General features: G+C 30.2%; 1 protein-coding gene across 1 annotated transcript in view; it reads right to left on the bottom strand.

Moving 5' to 3' along the window:
• Nucleotides 1-14,545, bottom strand: part of LOC142325625 (putative prefoldin subunit 5) — a 91,250-nt gene extending 76,705 nt beyond the window's left edge. The window contains exon 1 of the mRNA XM_075367613.1: nucleotides 14,222-14,545. The gene's annotated coding sequence lies outside the window, so the exon portion shown is untranslated. The remainder of the gene's footprint in view (nucleotides 1-14,221) is intronic.
• Between the last annotated feature and the right edge of the window lie 454 nt (nucleotides 14,546-14,999).

Raw genomic sequence — 14,999 nt, 5'->3', positions numbered from 1 at the left:
TGCCCCGGTTTCGAACTCGATCAACCGGTCGACTCGGTATCTGCGTTAAGCCTCGAATGTCACTTAATCCCAGCCTTCCGCTATCGTTATCGTTCTGCCGTTTCTGGTTTTATGTTTCTTTTACTTATTTTAGTTTTCGTTTACATTATAGTCGGATCAGCTGTTTTAAGTTTTCTTTTGTACTTTGTCTCCTTTGGTTTTTAGTTTCTTCTAAACTTTAAAAAAAATGTTTAAACCGGTGGCTTTCTTTCATTTATGTGATACTTTAAGGTTGTTTCTTAGCTCTTTTTTTGTGAAGCCTCTTTTAGTTTTATAAATGTTCAACTCTGCGGTTCTCAAAAATACATTTTTTAAAGTCTATATTGTTAAACTTTCTTTTTAAAATTTTGATTTTTTTCATTATATCTAACGAAAATTATTCGCAAACTTTGTTAAGTTTGATAGTAAATTAATAATTTCAAGATAAATTTAATACAATTTAGAAATCAAATCTAATAACCCGATAATTTCATTGCAAAATCAATTTTATTTCACCCAAATCGGTTAAAAAAGTTTGGAAATATTTTAATATCTCCATCATAATATTAAAAAGTCCGTCTGACGTGTTTTCTTTTTCTGAACGGGTAGGTACAGAATGCTCTTAATTATTAATTCAAGTGTTAAATACATTTAGAAAAAATAAAGGAGTCAGAACAATCGACTTATAAAATTTTACGATGAGAAAAGATGCTAATCGAAGGATCGAAAACTGAGTTTTGGATTTTTTAAATCTGTTAATCCATATAGCTAATTTTTTTCTGCAATCTTTATGAACGACTAATTTTTGTTAAAAAAAGTGGTCACTTATACTTTTAAAAATAACAATATCTACCTTTACAAAACCGGACGACGGAACTGTTTTCGTTTATAACTCGATACTATATTTACGATAAAAGGATCTTCTTATGGTATCGTTTTAATAAATTTCCAAATCATTTGAAAAATCTTCCAAGCGATGTATTTAAAATAGAATAAGAGACTTTTTTTTACGGGAACGTTAATGAATTTTTAGATAATATTAATTAAAAAAACAACAAAAAAACACGATTTATCTGTTTCCCGTTCAATGTGTACTAAAAGATGCGCTCAAAGTAATCTTTAATACCGAAATTTTAAATCATTTTGTAGTAATCTTTTATATTTAATGTACATTATATTTTAACATTATTTCACGCGTTTGTATTTAAATAATTAATTTGGATTTCAAACACATCCATTTTTTACAGAATTTTCGAAGAAAATTACGGTTCTAGTTTCGGTTACACGGTGAGTGTGGGATTGAAATTGAATTTTCTTTACTTTTTGAGATATCAGGAAATTTAATCGAAAAAGTAGCAGAAGAAAATAAACGTTAGAGAAATTAAAAAGACAGGAATGTACAGATATTCACGAAAAATATAACAAACTTTCAGGACTTGTTCTAACACTGTAGGCACAAAACAACTCGGCTTACCGGTCTCAAATTAAGAAAAATACACTTCCAGAATATTGTATTTAAAGGAAAACATTCAACGTGGTTCTAGCATTCCACATATCGGTTATCTGTTTAATACAGAGTGATTCACCAAGTATATAACAAATATTTAGGACGTGAAATACCGGTGAAAATAAAATTTATACTAATATATGTTCGGAAACGCTTCGTTAACGAATGTCGGTTGGCGAAAGATTTCGCCCTGCTTTCTGTGCCTTCCATAAAATTAAGGGCAGAACGAAGAGGTCTTCGGAAGTAGAAGAAGGAAGACCAACCACTCGCCTCAACATCACGGACTGGAGTCCGGAACAGAGCCCAGCAGAGATGCGTCCTGAAGGGCAGCCATACCAGAAGCGGATGAAGAGCTTCTACACAACCTCTCCTATTTCAAAACTTACAATAAGACAAAATAACCCAGCAATTGCGACTCCTCCGGAAAAGGGGACGCATTGCTCCCTCCTTATAGCTAGTGCCCCGTTGTGGCGTATTCCTGCTAGCCTATTAAAGAGTTAGCACCGAAAGGACTTCAGTGGACGGTCTGAAGGGGAATTACGTCGGAAGGACAGGCTTTATAAGCCTAGCCTTCCGCGGTCGGCCCATGAAATGGGTTCGATAACGCTGGTTTAACAACGGATTGGAATGCAATTTAATCCGTCTTAAATTCACTAAAATAATAATAGACAAAACTTGAAAAATTAGATCCGAGATTAAAAAAAATAACCTTTTAAAAAAAAAACAAGCCCGATTAGAATGATCCAGCAGCAAGGGACTCTGTCCAGGTTCTGCGATAAAGTAGGGAGTAATAGACTCCTGCCAACTTTGCATTCCATTCCATTCCTAAAATTAAGCTAGACTGTAATACTGGCATCCAAATTAAGGGAGAAGTTGTAGTTTTATATGAAATCTGACCTGAAAAATTGAAAAACGTAGGTCTTAGAATTGTATTTTTTGAGAAACTGTGTTTTTGAGAAATTTGGTGTAATAAAACAAAAGATTGTAGTTGAAAAAAAAAACACTATTTTACGTTTGGTTTAAAATAACATTGTTAAACGGGGATAAACACATTAAGGTTTTAAACAAAATCTGTAGAGAATTTGATTTCGAGTAAAACAGTACGAATAAACTGCACAGAAACATAACGCAAACAAAAGAATTTGGAAGTTTATTAAAAAAAATATTTGAAAATGCGATAGATTTTAATCGGTATTAAACGAAACAATATGTTCAAAATTACAAAACAAAAGAATTAAATATTTTAGAAAAATAAACGAAATAGAAAAAAAAATCAATAAAGCAATAAATTAGTTATTTTTAAAGCTAATTAATAATTAATTTTATTTAAATTTATTTAGATTCCAACGATTAAGGTTTGCATTTGAATAGTAGTAAATATTTATTGCTGTTAACATTTTGTTTCGTTTAAATGCGTAGTTAAAATCTGCCACATTTTGAAATATTTTGGTTTAAATAAACTTCAAAATTCTTACATTTATTAAAAAATAAAAAATAACTATTAATTTGTACACATCTTTACGTGAGACTACATCATCGTCGCTTCTCCTTTAAAACCACGAAATTCCCTCTCTTTTCTATTTCACCTCTCCCCCACCATTCCAATTCCATTTCGGTTGTTAATAATACGCTAGTCAATTCAACAAACTGAATATAACTGTCTTTGATTTAGCTTATCCCTTTTATAAAACTTACTAGTAAAACCACTGTCACACGTCGTATTTATTTATAAATAAAAATTCTTGTTCAAGATATGAATATAAATATTTTAGACGACAATAAACCGACAAATGAATATTTAACCGCCTTACATATAAATGGTTTTAAATCCTAGATAAATAAACACAATACGGTTCAAATTGAAAATATTTCATGTATCGACCGTATTTTCCTTAAAAGTAACAACATAAATACCGTTTTGAAAACGGAAAAAACAGATCGCTTTTCCACTTCAGTGCATACTAATGTCGACAAACCAAACAAGCTTAAAAGTAATTCGACCATCACTAACGTAACTAAACTTAATTATGAAAATTTAGAACAAGAAATATAGATCAGCATTTATTCTAATAACTCGGATAATATAGCCGACTCGGTGAAAGCTTTCACTACCACACTGACAGAATACATAAGAGATTACGCTTATACATTTATGATATCCCGTAAAAAGCAACCGCTTAAAAATGGACAACCCCACGCACAGTCGATTTCATTAGGAAGAAAGACAGTAGGTTTACCAAAAAAATTAAACAACCGTTTAATATCAGAATGAAAAAGAACTATAAAAAATACATTTATTTCGAATAATGTAATTTCAAAATAAAAAATTGAGTATTTTAATAATAAATCTCTGAACGTATAAGGTAACGCAAAGAAACCTTGCAAATATATTACCCAAATGATAAACCCGATAAACGATGAACGTCAACCGAAAATCGACTCTGAAATCTTAAACGATCACATTGTGAGAAATACGCCAAAAAATTATCGAACGATAATATAAATATTAAATTTTTTATATAAATATTACATCGATGACATCATGTCCTGCAGCTAGATTCGCTACCGAACCGCTGATACTAATGAAATCTATAATACATTATTCGTAATTTAAAAAGTAATTTATTTATCGCCAAGAATAGAGAATTGAACTGGAATCTGTCTGAATAAAATTCAACTTTTATTGTAAATCTATGGGAATCCACACAAATGCTAGACAGTTTTTTTTTATCCGCAGAGGAGCACATCTGCCATTTCAGTTTAATAAATTTATCAGAATAAAAAATGTATTTAGGAAATTCTTTTTTAATCATAGGTCCTAAGTCATTTTTTTTTAACCGTGTTCCTCAGTCAGATAACGTACATAGGGAAGTGGTGTTTATAATTTCGTTGGCATGTTAAAATATCAATTTTCTTTTGTTATTTATTAATTTGTTTTTATCCAGATTAATTTTTAACCATTATTATTATTATTATTATTATTTATTTTTCCATGAAAATAAATCATTACTTTAAATTATCTCAGATAAAAATATTAATTTTATAATTTATCAGAGAACAGAATAAATTTTTCCAAACATTTTTTACAAAAATACTCAGAAAAACATTTTTTCATGAATTTTATACGATCGCTTACTTAGTGATATCGTTAAAAATTAGTCTTATCGCTTGAAACATAGGTATACAGTTTTACAGGTTTGAGAGTAAATAAATTAGTTTATAGTATCTTCTCTACGTTCTACTGAATGTAGCAAATTAGACGTGCATTAATAACAAAATATAAAGAACACAAAATAGAATAAACCTTTTTAAACCTCCTCGTGGAAACTGAATTATTACGTAAAGTTACGAACCGCACCAAACAAATCCTAACTTAAAATACGGATAAAATTTGCGCGATCCACCGCTCAGGAAGACAAAAATTGCTAATTACGTGAATATTATTCTCATTAATAGTAACATTTCCGTTGTGTACATTACGTAAAAGATTTGGACTTACAATATTAAGTCCAAATGATTGAATTACTTTTAAGATCGTTTTGGTTAATCGATATTAATATGTGAAAAAGCGGTCTGTTGTTCATAGGCCGCTTTTCAGTACAATCAATAACCATTATCTTGTAATTTGAGTTAATAGCCTAATAAAAGTAAATAACAATAAATACTGTAAAAATAATTCATTTTTTATCTGATGTTTTCGTTTCGCACCGACTGAATCGAGGTTATTTATTAATTAATTACACGGCAGCTATATTTTAGGTTATATCGATGCTGACAAACCGCGATAGACAATAACGTATTAAAAAAATACCGGTAAGGAGTAACAAATCGACTCGCCCGGTATATTACTGCACTAATGCAATCGCACACGTTGCAGTAAAACTCACTGCTACAAACAGCAGCTAGGATAGCCCTTATCCCGAACATAATACAACAACGAATTTTTAACCGTTGACCTAACTTGCATTTCGAAACGGAAGCGGTTTATTGCATTGTTTCTCAAGCTGTGGAGCGCGCTTCGTAGGGGGGCCTGATAACATTAAATAAGAGCGCGAGCATATCGAAAAGAAAATATTATTAAAAAAATGTATTAATTTGCCGAAAGGAAAGCAAAATAAAATACATTCTTACATAATAAATAATAAAATATACATTTACACTGATATAATACATTTATAACTAGTTTAATAATTATTAGCGACTCCCTTGGGCCCGTCTGGCAGAGTTAAGTTTTTTAAAGGAAGGTTTAATATTCGAAACAAACACTCTTCTTTTTTCTATATTCTTTTTCTATATTTAGCCGAGATTTATATTTTGCCTTCAAAGCAACCACCGCAGAAAATCCGGTTTCGCTAAGGTAGGATGTTGAAAACGGTAACCGTACACGAAACGCTCTTGTTTTTTGTACAAAATCCATCTACCCCTAACAAAATTCAAACAGCGATTTTTAATAGATTGTCTTTTGCTTACGCCACTTTCTACGAAGACTATGAAGATTTCTTCGGCATTTGAAAGCCCTTAGGTAGTATTTTGGAACGGAAACCTAAGCTACTCGTAACTTGCTATCGAGTTTTCATCGGCAAGAAAAACTTTTTAAAATTCTTTGTCGGCACCGCTAAATGATTTTCAACGGTTAAAAAAACAACTTTTAAATTTTTTTCTTCGGCCCTGTAAGTTTTAACACGTTCATTCGCATTTACAAATATTTCTAGATCTTTTTACTTTAAATTTCTGCTCCGCTATTCCAATTTTCTACAAAAACATTAAATTTATCACTCGTACCAAACATATGTGTATTTCCTCCGTGGAACTGAAGATTCAAGGTATTTAATTTCTCAAATATATCGACCGAGTAGGTCAGTTCCATCGTAAATAAACCATCTCGAAACTTCTCGGCTTCCGGTCGGTTTTCCTCTTCTACAAAAATAGTGATTTTATCTCTTAATTCATAAACACGTTGAAAAAATTTCCCGTGTGATAAACATATCGACCCGCAATGAGATAGTAACGCTGTGAATGTACTGCGACCGTGTCTTTACGAAGTGCAGAAAAGATTCTTGATTTTAGGGGTTAGCACAATACACAATATTCAGACCGCGAATCATTTCTTTGGAAACCAGAGCTTCTCTGCGGATCATTCAATATATCCAGACACGCTGTGGAGATTTTGTTTCGTAAGTGCTTTGGAATCTTAGAGACACTGAAGGAGCACCATCGGTGCATATTCCGACGCAATTTTTCTACTCTACGTTTGCCTCGTTTATAATATCATTTAAAATAGCAAATAATGCGAGCGCTGTTGCTTCGAGTTCTATCGGTTTGCATTAAAGGTGTTCTTCTACCGTTGACATACCATCACAAAATCGCAACATAGTCGACGAAATACTTTCTGCTATTTATCGCTATCTGTTGTCTCATCAAGCTGAATTGAAAAACGTTTAGTCACGCGACTTCCCGAAAAGCTGATGCTGTACATCTTCAGCTACATCGCCGATTCGACGGGCAACAGAGTAATTTGATAGAGGTATGGACTGTGATTGTAAGTTTTCACCGATGGTGTGAGGCTTTACATGAAACTTTGTAAGAGGCAAGTACGGCTTTTTTTCACAAGGTATTTTTTACAACGATATTGTCTTTCATGATTTTAATTTTAATCCGAATAATTCTCGGGGTTTGTTACCGTACTCGCTATGAAGCGTTTCCAAATGTCGTTTAAGTTTATTAGGTGTCATGCTAACTGCTGAAAACCATTTGAGCAAATGACACGCACGGCTTTTCTTTTTTATTTACTTCAGTACTAGTAAATCCAAAATTTAAGATTTCTTGAGAATATTTTTTGATTTTATTTTCAGAACCACCCTCCTCTGTGCACCTGTTGATGCTTCAATATCGTCTAATGCTCGCTTACACCCGCTTAAAAATTTATCCGTGATTCTGTATAAATTTACCGCCGTGAATATTTTATATCGTTAATCGCAATTAATTCGCAAATTACAACATACGCATTCACGATAGATTCGAATAGCGATATAAGGATCGACTCGACCGAGGTGCAGCATTTATACACGTTTGCGCAGACGTTCCAGAATTTTCGAGACGAATCGGAACTTATCGCGAAGTCGCGAAAATATCCAACATGGCGGACGTATGACTGAGAGCAATAGAGAGGCATCGATTCTGGTTTTGTCAATGCAGCGGGCGGATCGGAGTCGGCAAATATCAGTAAACTTACTTATTCTTGGCAATTTGTAAGGTTTGTAATTAAGGTCGTGTGTAGCTTTCATGTCAAAATACTCAAAATACATATTTATTGTATGAGAGGGGCGATGAAAATTATGATTGAAATTTGGGTCGCAAATACTGAAAGGTTGAAAAACGCTGTTTAAAGTAGTAAACCAATAACACAAAGAAAATAAATATTTCTTACATCAGTAACCATTTTAGAGCCGTAACAAAATAATAAATACAGTATTGCGAATCACGTACAAACTGCTGACGCATCGTTATTTGTAATGTACGACATTATTTGTGATTACGCTTGACATGCCGACACCATCAAACAAGTAAAGTAATAACATGTATCAAATTATTTTTAATTTATTTTTTGTTATCAAGATTATAATTTATAATGATAAATTATAAAATATTTAATAAAGATTACGAAATTCAAATAATGTGCAAACTACTTTAACATCATAAAAATGATTTACTATAATACTTTTGAAAATAATAACTATTAAAAATAAAATAATAATAATAATAATAATATGTGTGTGTGTGTGTGTGTGTGTGTGTTATACTGTAAAAATGATTACTATTTTTTCACTGAAATTTCGATTTTCTTTTATCTTCACTTTCGTGAAGAAATTATATATATATAATATATTATATATAAAATATGTATATAAATATGTAAATAATATATATATATATATATATATATATATATACACCGGAAAGTTTTTGTTGAAATTAAATTAAAAAAATATTCAAAATTAACATCAAAGAATAATAGCTGCATATAATTTTGTATTACGTTTATCAAGTTACTAGGCGATAAACATACCTCGCTAAAATTTTTATAATTTAACTAGTAATGCTTTCTACTATGTATTTCAATTTACTCAATGTATTTCCAAAAAAATATTCGCATCCTGCGAATGTAAACAACGTCGAGGAATACATAAACCGGTAAGTAGAAAATTAAATTTTTTATAAATAATTATGTTTACTGCTAGAACAATTTAGATTCGGAGTAACAGTATAAGGTGAAAAGATAAAGATGCTACGATTTGCTGATGATATAGTAATTCTAGCCGAGAGTAAAAAGGATTTAGAAGAAACAATATACGGCATAGATGAAGTCCTACGCAAGAACTATCGCATGAAAATAAACAAGGACAATACAAAAGTAATGAAATGTAGTAGAAATAACAAAGTGGACCGCTGAATGTGAAAATAGGAGGAGAAAAGATTATGGAGGTAGAAGAATTTTGTTATTTGGAAAGTAGAATTACTAAAGATGGACGAAGCAGGAGCGATATAAAATGCCGAATAGCACAAGCGAAACGAGCCTTCAGTAAGAAATATAATTTGTTTACATCAAAAATGAATTTAAATGTCAGGAAAAAATTTCTGAAAGTATACGTTTGGAGTGTCGCTTTATATGGAAGTGAAGCTTGGACGATCGGAGTATCTGAGAAGAAAAGATTAGAAGCTTTTGAAATGCGGTGCTATAGGAGAATGATAAAAATCAGACGGGCGGATAAAATGACAAATGAAGAGGTATTGCGGCAAATAGATGAAGAAAGAAGCGTTTGGAAAAATATAGTTAAAAGAAGAGACAGCCTTATAGGCCACATACTAAGGCATCCTGGAATAGTCGCTTTAATATTGGAAGAGCAGGTTGAAGGAAAAAATTATGTAGGCAGGCCACGTTTGGAATATGTAAAACAAATTGTTAGGGATGTAGGATGTAGAGGGTATACTGAAATGAAACGACTAGCACTAGATAGGGAATCTTGGAGAGCTGCATCAAACCAGTCAAATGACTGAAGACAAAAAAAAAACTGCTAGGATGTAATTTATTAAAAATATTTCACTCACACCCACTGACAGACAGAAACAGGGAGAGATTGAAAGGTTGCTTGGGACTTACGTACTACTAAAAACGCAAAACATCATTTGCACTTTGGCGCAAGGTCAAAGTAGTAGTAAACAACACGTTCACCACATGAACTGGAATACGAGTGAAAAATATGTTTAAATTATTTTTATTATACTACTAAAAACTTCCTAGAAGCTATATATTTAACGATGAAGATTAAATATATGATATAATTATCATTTATCATTAAGATAAAATGATAAATGAAAAAATGTCAGAACTTGCCGGGAATCGGACAATTATCGAGTAACTATGCTCGTTATAATGATGGAACTATCTTAATTTTTATTTCCGAAATATGTCAGACAAAATTAGATCGTTCTTTGTGTCCTTCATTTATACAGTTGATACAGTTTATACAGTCTTCTTTAATCGTAGTCGAAAAGAATCGATTAGCCACCGATGATAATTTTAATTTAATTTTATTTAATTTGAAAAAAAGCCTACACAATTTGTAAGAAATATCAGTGTTTTGTAATTTCTTCCCAGCAACAGTTTGGTCAGCACAGGACCCGAAACTTTAAACGAGCTGAAGAATGCGGGTTTCAAAATAGTCGGCATATTAATTAGTAATTATATTACTAATATTATATATTAGTATTAAGCATATTATATTAGTTTATAAAAGGTTTCTATAAATTATAATTTCCGCTTAACAACAATTATTAGTCGAGATTATATTCTAGCACTTTCGGTAAATATTGTTTCCATCTTCAGGAACATATGTTAATTAAATATATATTTAACAATCATTTGTTAATTAGATGAACAAGAGATTGTTATCTGTTATGAATAGCGGTGTAATGAATGAAAATACAAAACATAATAACAATATAATTCGTAATAATGCAATTAATTGGGAACATAAGTTTTGAGCGGACTTACTCAACACTGCTAATATTGAATTTAATTTAAACACCCGTACAAATTAATCTATCAATTTCAATAATCAATCTTTATAAAACAAATATTTTAGAAAAAATTTCGTATATATTGTAAGCCGTTGCACCCCTTAAAAAATCCCGAAACTGTTTTTTCGATATATATCTGAAAGAGTATTTTGTAAGCCCCAATCTAGCGAATACGTATCTCGTTTAATATAGTCGGAAAGGGGGAAAATTTGCAAGGATTGCTCAAATATGCTTTTTTTACTTTTCTTATTACTTTTATGGCTGATTTTAAAAAAATGAAGAAACTTGTTTTTAAATATTTAAATGAGAATTACATACGCCAAAGACCAAGTTGATATCTTCATTTGTTACTAAAAATAAAAATAATAAAAAAAAATACTAAGTTTCATTGTTACTCCGTTTTAACTCTATATACTGGGAATTTAAAGAAATTCATTTTACTGAAATGGAACACCGTAAGAAGAACAAAATTCAAAATTTCATCCGTTTTTCAGTACTTTTACTGGACGTTAATGAATCAGTCGATCATTCAGGACATGTTCTTTTCTATATACCGGCTGATATTTCAGTACGGGAATAGCTTTATACTGCGTATCTGAGAGGTATTTGGAAACGGAAAGAAATGGAGTTCTACATAATTTTAAAAAATCTGCCTTAAATTTTGTTTAAGTCTGTTTTAATCTGTTTTTTTTTTTTTGATCTGATTTTGTTTTAATCTGTTTTTAAATTTTGTCCGCCATATTGAATCAATTTTTTTTAAATAGGAAGTTGGACGTATGACGCATGATTTCAATGGTGAAAACCGTTTTTCTGTTAACCTTCATGGTCGAGGTATAAGCAATCATATTTTCCATGACGGAAAAATCGTGTTAACAATAAAACGAGGTAAACGGGCTGCATGAACACTTTTATTGTACTTTACGTTCATAATGCATACAATAATGATTTTTAACAGATGCTACGATACTGATAACAAAAAAAAAATACTGATCGTAAAAAAATTGCAATAAATAATTATTCATTATTCAACAAAAAAAAAAACAAAATGGAAAAATATCGGTAGTTTTGCTGAAATAATATTTTATGTACTTTTCACTTAAAAAAATGTGTATAATATAATTTAATAAGCGTGCAAGGAAGTCAAATGATGTCCATACCATTAAGATGATTAGCTATTGAAAACTTTAGTTTAATTTAAATCTCGAATCGAACCCAAGACCTTTGATGTAAGATGTAGTAAGCAAGCACGCTTTCTGTGACACCGACGCAGCGATATTACATTTTTATTGTTAATTACACTTCGATTTTTTAAATTTCTGCTTTAAATTAAAATAATATTTATCAGAGTAAGTAATATTAGTAATATTTATCAAAAAATATCTAATGTGGACACCACATGACTTCCTTGTACGTTTATTAAATTACATATACACATTTTTAAAAGTACATAAAATATTATTTCACTAATAACTTTTTTATCGTATTTTTTTATTGTTATTATTGAATTATTATTTATTGTATTTTATTTTTTATAATCAGAGGTTAATAATTATTAATAAATTAATATATTTAAACTAAAAAAGTTAAAAAAAGGGAAGAAAATGATGCAAACAAAGAAAGAATAAAACGATTAAGAGCGGATGATGAATAAAAATGGAAAAAATTTGAAAACTAGAGAACGTATACGCAAATTAAGATCAGAAGAATTATATCAAACCAAAGAGCGATTAAATGATCGGCAACAAAAAACAAATAAACGAAATGATCGACTCCGACTAAGAGAGAATATTGTCTGACAGTATCAGAGGAGTAATGAACTAAAATATAAGAAAATATTTTGCAATTTATTAAAGATCGGGCATGTATGCTTCAGTTTCTATGTTGTTCTTGTGAGAGTCTATTTTTCAGTCGCTGTAGTTAACTTTAATGTAGATAAAATTAAACGGAAATTCAGAATAATTAAATAAAATTAAACAGAAATTGAAATAGAAAATCCAAAAATAATACGATTCTAAATTATAATTTTCAATTAGTATTAAGAAATCAGATGTTTCACCAAATCTGTTACATATACACATGTGTAATGGTGCCTATTAAATTACACATACACATTTTTAAAAGTACTTAAAATTTTATTTCAGTAATAACTTGTGATTTTTTTTTTATTATTGAATAATTATTTATTGTATTTTTTTTTTACAATCACAGGTTAATAATTATTAAAAAAATAATTATAATTAAAAAAAAAAAAATTTAAACAAAAGGAGATGAAGTCTTATTCAAACCTATGTGCCTTCCTTTATAAGCTCCAAATATTTCATTAATTAAAATTTTATTTGGCTATAACTATGGAACCACTGAAAATAAGTATTCCTTATGATTATTACAGTTGAAAATCTCTTACGATATATCGTTGAGGGCTTATTACTGCAGTTAAGAAAAAGTCCAAAATCAAAATGTTTTTGGATTTTGGACTTTGTTGAATACTTTTGGTTCAGTCGATTGCAGTCAAAAAGGAAGGTGCACAACTAGATTTTACAACAGTCCTGTATCAACATGCTACGTTTTGAGTCGTACATAATCGTTTTTGAGACGTAATACGTAGGTACGTATTTGTACAGACGTCACGCCGAAACTATCAAAATGGATTCAGGGATGTTCAAAATTGATATTTCCGTTGAAATCTGAAAACCGAAATTTTTTGCGATCTCAATACTTTACTTCGTGGAAGGAAGTAAAAAGGATTATAAAAACACGCAGGCGAATGTGCTTTTATGTATACGTGCAATCATCACGATATCATGTGCTGTTGAAATTATATATATATAAATTGAATATTAGATAAAATTAAATAACTGAAAGCCTTACCATTACCCGTTCATGTACCGTTGGCGATGTTCTTCAGCTAATACATACAGGTTAATTTTAAAAGTCGCTTTCATTTATTATATTGTACATCGTAAGTTATCACGATTAATAAAAAGAAATCACAACAAAAATATCGGCTAAAATTTTTTGTCGAATAAAAAAATTAATAATAAATCTGACCATCTAAAATAAAATCCGACCGTTTTGATCTGCAGAATACATTAATATAAGTTAAAAAAAGTGCCAAAAATTTGTAAACTATTTCGTACTGAACGATACCTTTCTAAAATAGATACCTAATTTATTAATCACGAAATGCAGACAGGCAAAAGATTTCGTTATTAACAGAAACGTAACTTTTAAAAAAGTTAGATTAGAACTTCAATAAATATTGATACACGAAATAATTAATAAGCAGCAATTATTAGAGCACATATAAATAGAAATAAAAAGTTTAGTCTACCAAAGAATCCGCAACCGTCTTCTAGTTATCGGTACTTTTTTGAAAGCAAATCGTTTTTATAAAATAATCTATAATAAATTTTATTTAATTTAAATTAAAATAACAGGAATAAAAATATGTTTGGCTAAGTTAAAAAAAATTATTTTTTAAAGCCTTACAAATCGAGCAAAAATAAAACGTTTAGTTCATTAAACTACCATAATTCCTGCTAATACTTGTACTTAATCGCAATATTTAATAGCGTAATATTTTTCTTAATACAAAATACTGTTATTCAAAGAACTTACCTAGTTACATGTAGAATTCGTCGTTTAGATTCACATAAAATTTGATAGTAAACAAAATTTGATACGGTTTTAAACACGGTACTACATATCGTAAAGAAATACATATTATTACTGTATTTGACAACGTTAATCGTAAATAACACTTACATTAGATTAATAAGTTATCAGAAAGAAAATATCACATAATATGCTATATAAGTTTTGTTTATTTTCACTATAATCGCCGTATATAATGAAAGGAGCTAATAATATTATAATCAAATATAATTTTTTATCAACGTAGCAAATAGTTTGACACACCAGTTGTTTTGACGAACCAAGTCGAAGGAGGAGAGGTCGAATGCACTCATAGCAACTAACGCTATCTTGTGCCATTTCTTCGTACACTCCCTCTCACAATCAAAATTATGAGCAAAGTTATCAGTTAGTAATTTTTTTTCACTCTATCTTTGTTAAGAAGCCATCTTTTTATTTAAATTGTTAGGCTTTTTTACTTCCTTGTACGAAATAAAGAAAGTATTGTGATCACGAAAAATTCCTGTTTTCAAATTTCAACAGAAATATCCATTTTGACTAGTTCGGCGTGACGTCTGTACGTACATATGTATGTATCTCGCATAAATCAAATACGATTAGCCATAGGATGTTGAAATTTTGGATTTAGGACTGTTGTAACATCTAGTTGTGCACCTCTCCTTTTGATTGCAATCGACTGAACCAATAAAGTCCAAACAAATTTGAATTTAAAAATTTTTCTTAACTGCAGTAATAAGCCCTC

This window comes from Lycorma delicatula, chromosome 5 (genome assembly GCF_047948215.1).
Source record: "Lycorma delicatula isolate Av1 chromosome 5, ASM4794821v1, whole genome shotgun sequence".
In the NCBI taxonomy this organism is placed as follows: Eukaryota; Metazoa; Arthropoda; class Insecta; order Hemiptera; family Fulgoridae; genus Lycorma; species Lycorma delicatula.
This window is presented reverse-complemented; position numbering and strand designations above follow the sequence as displayed.